At 41.0% G+C, this 16,197-nt stretch overlaps 1 protein-coding gene and 1 non-coding gene across 2 annotated transcripts in view; both read right to left on the bottom strand.

The window, feature by feature from the left end:
• The window catches only part of LOC124553747, a 167,090-nt gene that overhangs the window by 25,516 nt on the left and 125,377 nt on the right, over positions 1–16,197 (bottom strand). The window lies entirely within an intron of this gene.
• Positions 5,822–5,895, bottom strand: Trnat-ugu. The gene has a single exon. It is a non-coding gene; the product is annotated as a tRNA-Thr (tRNA).

Below are 16,197 nucleotides of genomic sequence, written 5' to 3'. Positions count from 1 at the left end.
TACACTCATAACATTTAGTTTTATTTACATATCTTTTTATTATTTATTTTGCCCTGTGATAAATGTCTTAAATGCAGAAGAAAACGTTGATTGTTTTAGTATTATCAGCTTCTACTGTAGACATTGTGTACTGAATATTTCATGTTTTACATGCACCTTTGTTTTAATCGTTTTCACTGTATCTTTGTCTGTGCTTTACTCTTACTGTACTGCAAAGAAGCTGGAATTTGAAACTCCTTTATGGAGCACCCACGAGATTAGTGATACTGGTTCTATTCACTGGTGCAATACATCAAGAGGATAACCTTCCCTGGATACATGGCTCTATAAGAATGTTTCAGGGCACAAGAACTAGCAAATATATCACATGATTATATCACAGTTAAATCTGATTATAATACTGTAGCAAGGGGAAACTTAATTTTATACCTATAAATGGGGCAGTGAAGCAACTGAAAATGTTCCATGACAGGCACATTTGCATAGTGTAAGGCAGGAAATTCCATCTAGTGGTAATGTCTTACACCACATTTTAGTTAACAGAACTGAACTCTTCAATCCACTTACTGCAGAGGAGGGAATCAGTGAGCATAAAGCTCTAATGGCATTAATGGCTACAGATACTGACAAGAATGTAAGAAATATAGGAAAACTGCTTAGCAAGTGACTGGTAACAAATTGCAGGTTATCTGAAAAGCCACTACAAAAAGTGTGTCTCTGGTGCTGAAACATGTGGAACAACTATGGATAAAATACAAAAATATTTTACAATTTTTTCTGAAAATATGTAAGTCTAACAATGATTTGAAGAACAGTAAAGACCCATTGTCACTCATAACACTTTTGGAAACTGCTATGAAAGCAAAGAGAACATTTATCACAGTTTTAAACATACTCATAAATTGCTGACAAATAACAACACAATGCAGCCAAAGACAGTGAAGGACAGCAATGAGAGAAGGATTCAAAGAATCAAAAGTTACATTTCATAGAATGATTAACAAAAAGTCTAACGAAAATCAGATGCATGGCTAACTGTCAATGTGTCACTTTCCAGCTAAGAAATACTATCTTTAAGTATCACACAGGAAACACTTAAACTGTATCTGACACACCTGCATCAAATTGTGCATCTCTACGTTGTGAGTTCCAATGCAGCACTGCATAGTTCTTAATTGATTTCGATTTTTTTTTAAAGAAATGTTTTCAAAAGCATTTAAATTATACTACTGATAAAGCAAAACTGTGGAAGACATAAAATCATATGTCAAACTATTCAGTGAACACACAATGATACAATTTGCCTGGGACATAATCTGATCCAGGCTATTGACAACATCGTTAAAACCATTCAACTGGCCGGAATTACATGGACTTCACAATTATGTATGCCAACATGTCAGCATGTGTTATGCTATAGCTTCACCCTTTCATTTAGTGTATTTGAGTTAAGCTGTCTCTATACCAAATTAGGGACTATGCAGTGTGATTGGGCCAGGCATCCAGTTAAATAGGCTGTAATTCGAATTTGGTATGTGCCACATAATGATCAAGAGTATCATGTAGATGAACACAAGACTGTACTCATTTTTGATGTCCGACATATGAGTACACAGAAAGACTCAGTTGTATTTTCTGATTTTAAAGTGATGCACGACTTCACCATATCATGTTTTTATTCATATCTAGCATAACATCTACGTTAAATTTTTTTCTAAGGCTGGAAAGTGATAGCATGGGGAGGCATTTGTTTTGAGATGTTATTTATAAGAAAAACAATTTACTTTCAATGACAGTAATTTTAATGTAATTTCATAAGAAGTTGTGAACTATACTAGTTTGGTTTGGTTCCCAATGTTTTAAATACACAATGGATCTGTGCCTTTCTGTCTTCACCAGTCTGTTTTTATCACACTGCCTGGGCTCGTGGACAGGTAGTAGTGAGTATGGGTAGGTTTCAGTACGTGATGAACTTCGTCTCTGGGCATACACTCAATTGCACCATTTCAACCCTACAATTTTACAGGTGACATGATTTTGAGCAGCATGTGGGGATCTAGAAATTTTGACACTGCTTTCAAGTTGTTGTTGTTGTGGTCTTCAGTCCTGAGACTGGTTTGATGCAGCTCTCCATGCTACTCTATCCTCTACAAGCTCCTTCATCTCCCAGTACCTACTGCAACCTACATCCTTCTGAATCTGCTTAGTGTATTCATCTCTTGGTCTCCCTCTACGACTCGCATTCGGGAGGACGACGGTTCAATCCCGCGTCCGGCCATCCTGATTTAGGTTTTCCGTGATTTCCCTAAATCGCGCCAGGCAAATGCCGGGATGGTTCCTCTGAAAGGGCACGGCCGACTTCCTTCCCAATCCTTCCCTGGTCCGATGAGACCGATGACCACGCTGTCTGGTCTCCTTCCCCAAACCAACCAACCAACCATCTCCCTCTACGATTTTTACCCTCCACGCTGCTCTCCAATACTAAATTTGTGATCCCTTGATGCCTCAGGACATATCGTACCAACCGATCCCTTCTTCTAGTCAAGTTGTGCCGCAAACTTCTCTTCTCCCCAATCCTATTCAATACCTCCTCATTAGTTATGTGATCTACCCACCTAATCTTCAACATTCTTCTGTAGCACCACATTTCGAAAGCTTCTATTCTCTTCTTGTCCAAACTACTTATTCTCCATGTTTCACTTCCATACATGGTTACATTCCATACAAATACTTTCAGAAACGACTTCCTGACACTTAAATCTATACTCGATGTTAACAAATTTTATCTTCTTCAGAAACGTTTTCCTTGCCATTTCCGGTCTACATTTTATATCCTCTCTACTTCGACCATCATCAGTTATTTTGCTCCCCAAATAGCAAAACTCCTTTACTACTTTAATTGTGTCATTTCCTAATCTAATTCCCTCAGCATCACCTGACTTAATTCGACTACATTCCATTATCCTCGTTTTGCTTTTGTTGATGTTCATCTACATCCTCCTTTCAAGACACTGTCCATTCCGTTCAACTGCTCTTCCAAGTCCTTTGCTGTCTCTGACAGAATTACAATGCCATCAGCGAACCTCAAAGTTTTTATTTCTTCTCCTTGGATTTTAATACATACTCCAAATTTTTCTTTTACTGCCATCTGGTTTCTGTACAAATTGTAAACAGCCCTTCGCTCCCTGTATTTTACCCCTGCCACCTTTAGAATTTGAAAGAGAGTATTCCAGTCAACATTGTCAAAAGCTTTCTCTAAGTCTACAAATGCTAGTAACGTAGACTTGCCTTTCCTTATTCTTTCAAGTATTATGTGTTTTTATGAATGGAAGACTAACTTTCTACTTTGTGCTGATTTTTTATGGTCAATGCGGCAGTTTACTGATGACTTTAATAGTGACATAATTGGGATTTGGATTATAGTTCTTTCAAACTAGCTGATCTAACTGGGAAATTTGTCAAATATTATTCGTTCTTCATGCAATGTTAATTGTATTTAGCTTTGATTTCAAGTCTTAAACCTTGCAGAAGAAACTTATACACATTTAATAATTACACATATGGCCATCATGTTTAGTGTTTTGTGTGAACTGCATACAGCATTCAACTAAATTTCACCACTGTGTGGAGTATATTTCTTATTATTTTGCTTCCACTGAATTTTTGTTAATTTTATTGAAATTATTGAATTACACAATAACTGAAGCAATATATGCCAACATTCATGTATGTACATGCCAGGGTAGCTGAGAGCGCTAACGCGCTGCTTCCTGGACTCGAGTAGGCATGCCAGCCCCGGATCAAGTCCACCTGGTGGATTAACTATGAGGGCCAGTGTGCCGGCCAGCCTGGATGTAGCTTTTAGGCAGTTTTCCACATCCCACTAGGTGAATACCATTGCTCCCCAATCCAACCAGATGTTGAATAGCAGGGAGACGGAGACGATGACAATTCAGGAATGTAATTAATAATGGCTTGACAAGCTGTTGTTGACAGCTAGTTCCATTATTAGGCCAGATGCCCTGTGATAGATGGTTCTGACCCATCCTTAAGATTGACGATCCACACTTTGTCATCTGGGTCTCTCTTGTATCAATTCAAGAATACTGATGATACACATCATGAGTAAGTTTTCTCAGTAGGGCAGTTACCTTGCAAAATCAATAAGTGGGTTGAAATAACCAGCAGAGACACTATGGTCACTGAAACTGAAGCTAATACACAGATCCAAAATACTGAATTTGGTCTTCTGAAACTCTTTCATTGTGAAACTGTGGTGCACTGTAGCAACTAGATTTCTTCAGAAGGAGGTAGAGCAGATACAACAATACACAAACAATGCTGATGATGATGGCCCTTCTAAGCGCTTCAGTCTGGAACCGCGCGACTGCTGTGGCGGCAGGTTCAAATCCTGCCTCGGGCATGGATGTGTGTGATGTCCTTAGGTTAGTTAGGTTTAAGTAGTTCTAAGTTCTAGGGGACTGATGACCTCATATGTTAAGTCCCATAGTGCTCAGAGCCATTCGAACCATTTTTTTGATGATGGCCCTTCAGAGTTTTTTGTCTGCCAAATGGTGATGCTTAGGGCGCACTTTTCTTCAGTGCATAAGACTTGGCATGATTACCTTGTGGCTCATCATGAACTGCTAATTGTGTTGGCACTCATATATGCATATTTGTCTCTTTCTGTTTAACATATGATGTTTAACCACATGTGAGCCATCACAAGAAATGTCTCTGGATGCAGTTATTCAGTTTAAGGCACAGCAGATTTAACAACTGCAGCTCAGTGTCCAACAACTAACTACATTACTGCCGAACCATGAGCCCTTTAACACTCAGGTTCACGTAGCAACAGAGAGATTTAAATTCTTCCAACTTAATAAGCACCCTGAACATTCTTTAAAATAGTGAATTGTTGAACTTAAAGGGCTAACATGACATTACAGGTTCAAGTATTTTTCTAGACTAAGCTATTCTTATCTTACATGTTGCAATAAGCTAAAATGCGTCAGATGCACACATTTGCGCTGCTCTTCTAAAACTACCAGATTCTGATCTGAAAACAGTTTTGTCTATTATTGAATCTCAAAGTATTATGGACACAACTGAAGCTGATTTTGAGTCTCCATTTACTTCTCTTGTTCATGGTGCAGAAGGCAATCAATCTAAATTGAATGTAAAAGCGAATAAAAACAGCATTAAGATTAACCATAAAGGTAAAAATAAATTTTTTCAGTCTCATAGCGTATGTGGTGTACTTCAGAATAAAGTGAAGAACCTTGACCTCAGTGTTTTTATAGACATAGTAGACAAGCTCGTCCTTGTAATTGAAAGTGTTCATGAGAAGCAAGGTCATATAGGGACAATATGTTTACGGACATGCAGTTCACAGTGTCATTGTAACTCGAGGTTACAGCATGGCTCTCAGCAGGTACACATTATTGCATCCAGGAAAATACAGCCAGTGCCTACTTTAGCAGGCTTTTCTGCTTCACACAAGACATCTATTGTAGCTTACATACTGGAAAACAAACTTTTGGCCAGTTATGAGTGGCTCAAAATACAATAGTTTCAATTAGACACAGGTGCATCCGTTTCCCTGATCAAGAAAGAAACCTATGAAATGATAAGTAGCCCTGGGCTCTAGGAGCCTACTTCTGTTTTGTCTGCATATAACAGGCATGAAATACCAGTACCAAGAGTGTACAGTCTGCCAGGAACTTTTCATGAAATTACAAATTATGCAATTACAATGAAATGGACATCTGTAGCTCCTTACAGGCATTTACATACATCAACGGGGACAGATGAAAATGTGTGCCCCAACCGGGACTCGAACCCGGGATCTCCTGCTTACATGGCAGACGCTCTATCCATCTGAGCCACCGAGGACACAGAGGATAGCGCGACTGCATGGATTTATCTCTGGCACGCTTCCCGCAAAACCCACACTCTCATCGTATTGTCCCGCACTATATTCGTAGTGCCCCTGCCCATTATACTCATTACTCGCGGCGCGTTGCCAATTCCCGCAAGAGTTCGGGCACTGTTTGTACATTCGCACAGAAGAAGAAGATGGTGAAGTGGCCAGTGAGCCTTGACTATATATTTACTAAGATGGTATCTGTTCTTTCGGACATGTTGGAAAGAACAGATACCATCGGTGACAATGCAGCTCGTTAGAATGAAATTACAAGCAGAGGGGGGCGGGGGGCTGACTGATGGACTGAAAGAGAAAAAATTTATTTTCACTCCCATTTTAATTTTTCTGTGTTTCGTTTGTTGTATTGTGGATCTGCATTTCACTGCAAAGCTGTGACAAGCCTTGGGCCAGTGTGAAATGTCTACTGCTGGATAATGCTACCAACACATGCCCAGTTCACATGCAAATCACTCCCACAGGCAATGGTGCTGACAAAGTAACACAATGCCAGAGCGTCACTGACAGAAGTATGCTTATAGAAGTCCTTCCAACAACCAGTCAGAGAGCTGCGAGTGATCACTTGGGGACTGCAGAGCAGACTGGCAAGAATGAGCAGGGACCAACTGTTCTCGCACTTGGCAGACAGCTTCCAGTCCAAACACCAAACAAGCAGACATGTTTCCTGCATCCCTATTTTGAGCTATAGGCACTCAGTCTATTAGTAGCATTCTAGGTACAGCTTGTATCCCCTTAGCAGTGTTTTTTCTCGAATGAACACCCATCAGTCTTTTACATCATTCTCATTTTATTGATCTCCAAGCACTCTCACTCTCAGATGCCTCCACCCTGAAAGTACCTTGCCCCTGATCAGCTACTGCAAAGGTGTTACCAAATTCCACCAATATTTGAAGTGTCAGAAGTTCTTTTTGATTACAGATCACTGACATTTGATGGCTTTGTTCAATCCTTCCAAGCTTGTCCCATCACAGTAGGCACAAAAACTGCAATGTTGGGCTGTTATTTTCTAGTTATCAATACAAGTTGTTGCACAGGCCACTACACATTATAACACTGACTTGTTGTCTTGGTTTCAGGCAGGTACTGAACAGCATTTGATTCACCTGAGAAATCATGTCATCAAACTGTTACTCACGATTTTGAAATTCTTCAAAATTCTCCTATTGACTTTCAGCATACTGGTGTAGCAAATGCTTCTTACCCAGCTCTTCAAGTACTTCACTACATTTCCATCATTAGTGGTCCTGTAGTTTGAAAGTAATTCCCCACCTAGTGGCATGTTGCTTCTATTTGCATCATCATGTTCTATCTGTGTAGTCAGGTGTTCTGCTTCTACATACAGAGAAGGATAATGCAAGGGTTACAGTTACTCATTCCCTCTGGCAAAAAGTTTTGTCTTTATTGTGTCAAGGACAGTGGGACATAGTTGACAAAAAGCAACTTGGCTGACACCACTGTACTGGGGGGATGCCCAGATTCAGCTCATTGCAATGTTTGTGCAGAGCATCAATGCACTATGCCGCAACACTTTTTCAAGATGCCATGTCCATCCAGACCACACCAGCACATCAATACTGATTTTCTGGGTTGGTTCTGGAACACAAGATGGTCACTGGTGGTAGACGTATACAGCAAATGTCTGTTTGTAGTACCCCTAACATCCACTACTACTCCTACTACTGTGACTCTCTCTCTCTCTCTCTCTCTCTCTCTCTCTCTCTCTCTCTCTCTCTCTAAGGTTTTTACCCAGGTCCTTGTCTTTGCCAACACATCACAATTCCTACCAGCCCAATTGAAACACTTCTGTGTGGACAACAGCATACTCCACACACTACCACTCCTTTTCACTCTTAGATTAATGGCAAAGCTGAATGGTTTGTTCCAATGTGCAAAAGTCACATGGACAAACTTCGTTCCTCCCACACACAGAAGCAAGTATTAAACATTTTTCTTTCCTCCTGCTGATCCTTGCTATGCCATGGGAAGTCACCAGCAGAATTAATACATGGCCATTGTACCCTGTTGCATCATCTGTGGCTCCCAAAGGAACAGTTCATTCTACCAGGTCAGACAAAATTTCAGCTGCTGTACGAAGTTATGACAAGAAACAGCATTGGAAGCATGGTGTTGTCACACAACTATTGGGTCATTGATCTTGTATCATTCATGGTTCCTCTGAGCTGCACCAGCATCACCAGAATCAGATGTCATGCTCTTATATCAGTGATCCTGCCACCGAAGATTCGCCCATAAGCCCAATACATCTATATCTACATCTACATGATTACTCTGCAATTCACATTTAAGTGCTTGGCAGAGGGTTCATCGAACCACAATCATACTATCTCTCTACCATTCCACTCCCGAACAGCGCGCGGGAAAAACGAACACCTAAACCTTTCAGTTCGAGCTCTGATTTCTCTTATTTTATTTTGATGATCATTCCTACCAATGTAGGTTGGGCTCAACAAAATATTTTCGCATTCAGAAGAGAAAGTTGGTGACTTAAATTTTGTAAATAGATCTCGCCACAACGAAAAGCGTCTTTGCTTTAATGACTTCCATCCCAACTTGCGTATCATATCTGCCACATTCTCTCCCCTATTACGTGATAATACAAAACGAGCTGCACTTTTTTGCACCCTTTCGATGTCCTCCGTCAATCCCACCTGGTAAGGATCCCACACCGTGCAGCAATATTCTAACAGAGGATGAACGAGTGTAGTGTAAGCTGTCTCTTTAGTGGACTTGTTGCATCTTCAAAGTGTCCTGCCAATGAAACGCAACCTTTGGCTCGCCTTCCCCACAATATTATCTATGTGGTCTCTCCAACTGAAGTTGTTCGTAATTTTAACACCCAGGTACTTAGTTGTATTGTCAGCCTCGAGAATTGTACTATTTATCGAGTAATCGAATTCCAACGGATTTCTTTTGGAAATCGTGTGGATCACCTCACACTTTTCATTATTTAGCGTCAACTGCCACCTGCCACACCATACAGCAATCTTTTCTAAATCGCTTTGCAACTGATACTGGTCTTCAGATGACCGTACTAGACCATAAATTACAGCATCATCTGCAAACAACCTAAGAGAACTGCTCAGATTGTCACCCAGGTCATTTATATAGATCAGGAACAGCAGATGTCCCAGGACGCTTCCCTGGGGAACACCTGATATCACTTCAGTTTTACTCGATGATTTGCCATCTATTACTATGAACTGCGACCTTCCTGACAGGAAATCACGAATCCAGTCGCACAACTGAGACGATAGACCATAGGCCTGCAGCTCGATTAGAAGTCGCTTGTGAGGAACGGTGTCAAAAGCTTTCCGGAAATCTAGAGATACGGAATCAACTTGAGATCCCCTGTCGATAGCGCCACAGGGTACACAGCAGCAGTCACCTCTGCCCCTCTGCCTGTCATGGTCGACACCTTACCGAGCTGTGGTGATGGAGATCAACACTCCAGCATTGTCACTGTTACCTTTGGCGCCAACACAGTCATTGCTACTAGTCCTGCAGCCAGAGTCAATGTCTGTGGAGCACTGCCTCAGGTCAGCCATCACAGAGCCCCTAGAGTTCCCCCTGCTGTCCTCCCAATCACAGTCCCCATGTTTCTGGATGCATGTGTGCACACTGTGTCCAGTTTTTTGATTGGTATTCCCGGTCATTCACTAGGTGGATACCAGGCTGCAGATAGGTAGCTGCCATTGGTCACATTTATTATACTTCTTGTCTCCTTATCTACATACAGCATTTATCCCTCCCTGTCCACCCTGCTATCATATGACACAGCATGCCACAATAACAGTGCAGAAGTTTGGGGAAGGGGGAGGGGAGAATGCAGTTGTCTCTCATGCAAAAGTTACTAACTCATGGCAGCACAAGTAAATCCAGATGGTACCAAACACAGCAACAAATCAGACATACTGGCATAGACTGTCTCAGTAAAGTGCTGCTCAGCCCAGTTTCCATGTAATCACCCAGCCTCAATGTAATCAGTGGCCACTTGTAATCATAGCTTACAACAACAGTATCACCTTACCACAGCTCCAGCTGTGTGTTAATAGAACAGTTATTCAGAGCTTTATATCAAGTTAAAGACAATTATACTCTGATGTGAAACTATCATCCTGCAGTGCACAAAGTGATAAACCCTTTGACCATCTCCTGAAATAATCTAGTTGGTACAGTACACCACAGGAACACTGTAACATAGTTCCTTCTTTCAGTAACTCCAGCAATTACAAAATGACAAATATTGATGTGAGTGAGTTCTTCATTTTTTGTTCTGTGATCATGTAATGGAGGAAAGAAACATGGGTTGGATGGAACATCTGTACTATACATCACAGATTGTGTGAAAGAACTTGCTCCCATCTACCAGTGACTTATCACAGGTTTCTGAAGCCATAAACGCCTTCAAGTGATTGAAAAAACACACAAATCCATTCTATTTACCAGGAGTATCATCAGACATGCACATAATTATAGGCAAATAATGCTCACACCAATCGCCTGCAGAATTATGGAATGTGTTTCATGTCCTTGTGTTATGACCATTTTAGAGAACACACCTTGCTCTATCCTTATTCTAGAAGTGCTCTCAACATACAACTTTGAGCAATTGGTTAGAAAACCAACTCGAGATGGGAACATATTAGACATCTTGGTGACAAACAGACCTGATCTTTTTGAGGAAGTTAATCTATAAGAAGGTATTACTGACCATAATGATGTTGTGGCTTCTATGTCAGTGGAAGTAGGGAAAAAAACACCAGCATAGAGTTCTTGTTTGGGAAAGGAAATAAAAATGTCAATGAATATCTTCATAGCCAGCTCCAAGCATTCACTACGGGACACAAAGATATTGAGCATCTTTGGACGGAATTTAAAGGTATTGTCCACCATGTGCTAGAGAAGTATGTGCCTAGCAAAAATATAGGGGAGGGAAAGGATCCACCTTGGTACAACAAACATATTAGGAAGTTGCTGAGAAAGCAGAGAATTTTGCAGTAATTTTAAACATAGTCACTACACCGCTGACAAACAGAAATTATGCGAAATGAAAGCAGCTGACAAAAGGTCAATGAGAGATTCTTTTAACGAATTTGAAAGCAATATTTTATCTGCAGATTCTAAAAATAACCTCAAAAAATTTTGGTCATACATAAAATCTGTGAACGCTACAAATAATTCAATACCTTCTCTTGCTGACAGTATGGGTAATGTAACAGATGATGATAAACAGAAGGCCAAAATTCGAAACCTAGCTTTCAAAAACTTGTTTACAGTAGAGGACTGCAGCACCATTCCCCCTTTCAGTTATTGAACAAACGCAAGGATGGCTGACATAGTGTTTAGTGTACCTGGGACTGTAAAACAGTTAAGATCCTTAGACGCCAGGAAGGCATCTGGCCCAGACAGTATCCCCATAAGATTTTATGTTGACTGTGCTACAAATATAGCACCATTCTTATCCATCATCTATCAGAGATCATTGGAACAGTGGAAAGTTCCACGGGACTGGAAGAAGGCCCAGGTCATAGCAATGTATAAAAAGGGTAGAAAATCAGATGCACGTAATTACCAGCCAATTGCACTGATGACGATTTGTTGTAGAATCATGAAACACATTTTGTGTTCAGACATGAAATTTATAGACTCTGAGAAGCTCATCTGCAGAAACCAGCACAGTTTTGGGAAACAGCGGTTATGCGAAACACAGCTGGCCCTCTTTGTGCATGATACACAACAGGCTCTAGATACTGGCTCCCAGGTTGATGCCATAGTTCTCAACTTTCGAAAGGCGTTCGACTCAGTTCCACACTGTCGCTTGCTCCAAAAAGTGCGCAATTATGACCTATCTGATGACATATGAGGTTGGATCAGGGCCAGTGGAAGGCATGTGCGAAACGTGCGGCTGCATGGGGCAGATCTTTCCGAGGGGCGGCAAATCTGCCACCCTCCCCCCTTTTTTTTAAGGACAAACTCAACATTCATGTCCAAGAGGGTATTCGAAACTAAACCTTGGAGGGAGCAGCTTCAGGTGAAATTTGGCCTGAAATTCAATTTCAGGTGGCTCAATTCTTATGACAATCTCCTGAACAGTGTAGCCTACAGTAATATAATTTTTTCTTTACGTGCAGGGGAACATCAGGAAATTGTCTGCAAAGTGTGTTGCAAATAAAGTTAGTACACTGACATCAACAGTTAGTTTCACATAATCGTTCTTTACAGGCTGGATTGAAACATGACCGACGGTAGAAAAAGACTGCCTGGCACTGAATACAGGAAAAGACGGGCACTGAAGGAAGATGATGATAAGAAGCAAAAGGATGCACTACAATGATATTTCAAGCCAAAGAGAGAACAACCTAGCAGCAGCGAGCTATTGCAGCTACATCTTTATCTTCAGAACATGACCAGAAAGTTGACGAACACAGTACAGCAACCACCGCATACAGTAGCAATGCTGATGGTGAGCCATCCACAACATGTTCAACAGACCTCGTCTGAACTCAAGACCTGCTTTGTGATGAAAGCTCCGAGATTGAAACATCAGGCAGAACTGAAATTACGCAACTCAATTCGGAAAATATTGGAGGGACATCAGCCGAGGTACTCACCGCCGCAGAAGGGATTGAAGGCGAGCCTAAACAGAAAGACACAATTGACTCAGATCCCAGAAGAGGGCTGGAAATTATTACCGACTGCATTCGAACGACTTTGGTCATGCAAGGTCCTCCTGAGCACATTAAGGAAGCTGAAGAATGTCCTAAAAACGCAAACAACCAGCGTTTCAGTCCTGTGCACTACAGATATTCTTTGAAGAATTTAGAAGACGCAGATAGACATTAGTTGGTGTACTCAAAGAGCGTCCGCCCCAGTAGCTGAGTGGTCAGCGTGACGGATTGCCGTCCTCTGGGCCCGGGTTCGATTCCCGGCTGGGTCGGAGATTTTCTCCGCTCAGGGACTGGGTGTTGTGTTGTGTTCATCATCATTTCATCCCCATCCGGCGTGCAGGTCGCCCAATGTGGCGCCGACTGTAATAAGACCTGCGATATGGCGGCCGGACCTGCCCCGCGAGGGGCCTCCCGGCCAATGACGCCAAACGCTCATCATCATCATCATCTCAAAGAGCAAGGATGCTGTATTCTGCTTTCGTTGCAAACTTTTTTTGTCATCTACAGTAAAAATTGCAAAGAACGGTATAAGCGACTGGCGGCACCTTGCTTCATATCTCGAAAGCCATGGGAAGTCTACCGAGCATTTGAATTCACATAAAAAGTGTATCGTGTTTTCCAAGGCACTGAAAAAGTCACGAACTGCCGATGCCCATCACCAAAGGCTTCTGAATACTGAAAGCTAACATTGGAAAAATGTTCTTGAGTGCTTAAAAGCACTAATTCATCTCCTGAGTCGGCAATATCTGCCTCTGAGAAGAAGTACATATACACTCTTTCAGCCTGACGATGGAAACTTCTTGAAATTCATTGAATTATTCGGAAAGTTCAACACTGTGATGATGATGGAGCACCGGCACAGAACAAAGCAACGTGAGAACAAGGGTTGTCATTATCTTGGAAAAGAAACACAAAATGAAATAATTCATCTTATTGGATCATCTATAACCAACAACATTCTATTAATGATGAAGTCTGCAAAGTATTACAGTATAATTCTGGACTCCACACCAGATGTATCAAAAGTTGAGCAGATGACAGTTGTGGTACGTTTTGTCCAGGAGACGAGACTCGACAGGGTGTATGATGTCCGAATCTGGGAGCATTTCCTGGGATTTCTTCCAGTGCCTGATTCTTCAAGCTCCATTTTGACACAGATCATACTCAAGTTCTTGGAAGATAAAAAAATCCTATTGTGTAATACGAGAGGGCAAGGATATGACAGTGGAGTAAACATGAAAGGAAAGAAGTCTAGTCTTCAGAAGAGAATTTCAGATATGAACAAGATAGCATTTTATGTACTGTGTAGCAGTCACTCATTGAATCTTATTGTAAACGATGCCGCTATGTCTTCTAAATATGCTGTTTCCATGTTTTCGACAGTGAAAAGCTTGTATGACTTCTTCTCGTCCTGTGTTCGACATTGGGATGTCTTGAAGAAGTATCTGCCTAAACTGTCACTGAAGCCACTGAGCGATACTAGGTGGGAAAGTCTCATCGATGCACTTACTCCCCTGAGGTTTCAAATTGGAGGCGTTTATGATGCACTGGTTCAGATATCAGAAGAATTCGATGGGATGACCACTCACGAAGCAATGTCACTTGCGAATCAAATAAAAAATTACACCTTCCTCACTTTTCTGGTAATCTGGTATGACGTTCTGCTTCACATCAGTGTAGTCAGTAAGACCCTCCAGACCACTGACATAAATGTTTCTGAGGCCGTGGAAATGCTTGAAAAAACGAAAGCATATTTTGAGACCTGCAGAACAGAAGAAAAGTTTGTGTCTTTCTTCACAGATTCCAAAGAATTGGCTACAGAATTAGAGCTGTAAGTTCTAATGTTACCATGGATAAGTGTTTCCCAGCGATGAAGTAAGAAGCCAATACACTTTACCTATGAAGGAAGGGATAACACAATAGATGACCCAACAAATTGTTACAAGATTGAATTCTACTATCATTTTTTAGATATAGTAACCACATCTTTGGATGAGAGATTCAGTCAGCTGAAATCTGATTGTGATTATTTTGATTTTCTCTATGACATTGGTGAGCTGAAGAATGCACCTCCTGACAACCTGGACACAAAGTGTAGAAACCTCGCAGCGATTTTGCAAGATCATGAGTCAAGCAACATTGATGCACTGGAGTTGAGGGAAGAACTAAAACTGCTTTCAACATTGTTGAAACTTGAAATAGGTCCAAAGGGGACTCTGGAGTTTATAGGAAGACATAATTTTTGCCCTAATGTTAATATTGCTCTGAAAATTTTCCTAACACTCCCAGTGACAGTTGCGAATGGAGAGAGGAGTTTCTCAAAACTGAAATTGATAAAGACATACCTCTGATCAACAATGGGCCAAACTCGTTTGAATGCTCTTGCAACAATATCGATTGAGCACGAGCTTGCAGAGGACTTTAATTATACAGATCGCGTGAAAGAGTTTGCACAAGCAAAAGCCAGGAAGGTTCGATTTGTCTAAAATTTTTATTATTATAATCAGTGTCTTGGTTACTTACTATGTTTCTTCTTATTTTGTTCAACATTAAATAGTTATTGTGAATATTATTGTTCAAACCAAATTATCATTAAATTGTAAATATACTGTGTTTTCCGTTGAATACACTATCTGTTCATATTCATTGAAAAATGATTATTTACGTTAACTGTAAGTTCATGCGGCACAGGATTAGCCGAGTGGTCTAAGGCACTGCAGTCATGAGCTGCGCGGCTGGTAATGACGGAGGTTCGAGTCCTCCCTTGGGCATGGGTGTGTGTGTTTGTCCTTAGGATAATTTAGGTTAAGTAGTGTGTAAACTTAGAGACTGATGACCTTAGCAGTTAAGTCCCATAAGATTTCACACACATTTGAACATTTTTGTAAATTCACAAGGCTTATTAAAATGAGTTAGATTTCTTCAATCAAGTTGGACTCCATTTTTGAGCTGGTGCCCAGCGACTGTTTTGTATAAATCTGTAGAGAGTGTCATCAATCAGTCGCAATTTTTGTTTTTATTTTCCAGATCTACATAGATTTCGGGCACAGTGTGGCTATTCTCAATGCTTTGAGTTATGTTTACATCTATATCGTCATGCTGAACGTAACTGTCAACATGACGGTTTAGATGTAAGCACACATTAAAAGCTTTGAGACTAGCCATTCAGTGGCCGAAACCTAGGTAGATCTGAAAAGTAAAAACAAAAATTGCGATTGATTGCCGACATTTCCTACAGATTTGATTAAATAAAATTCCACAAACAAAAAGAACTGGGTTGAGGTGGGGATGGGTGGGCGGCAATTTAGCAGTTTGTACGGGGCGGCACTTGGGCTTGTGCCGGCCCTGGGTTGGATAGATACTTTTCTAACAGACAGGGAGCAGTATGTCATCCTGTGTGGGGTGACTTAAACAGAAAAAAGCGTAACTTCAGGTGTGACACATGGCATCGTAATAGGTCTGCTGCTTTTTACTATTTACATAAAAGATCTGGTTGATGGTATTGACAGTGGCATTAGACTGTTTGCCAATGATGCTGTAGTCTACAGGGAAGTAGTATCACAT

This window comes from Schistocerca americana, chromosome 11 (assembly GCF_021461395.2).
Source record: "Schistocerca americana isolate TAMUIC-IGC-003095 chromosome 11, iqSchAmer2.1, whole genome shotgun sequence".
NCBI lineage: Eukaryota > Metazoa > Arthropoda > Insecta > Orthoptera > Acrididae > Schistocerca > Schistocerca americana.
Note: the sequence above shows the minus strand (reverse complement) of the source record. Positions and strands in the feature narration are given on the sequence as shown.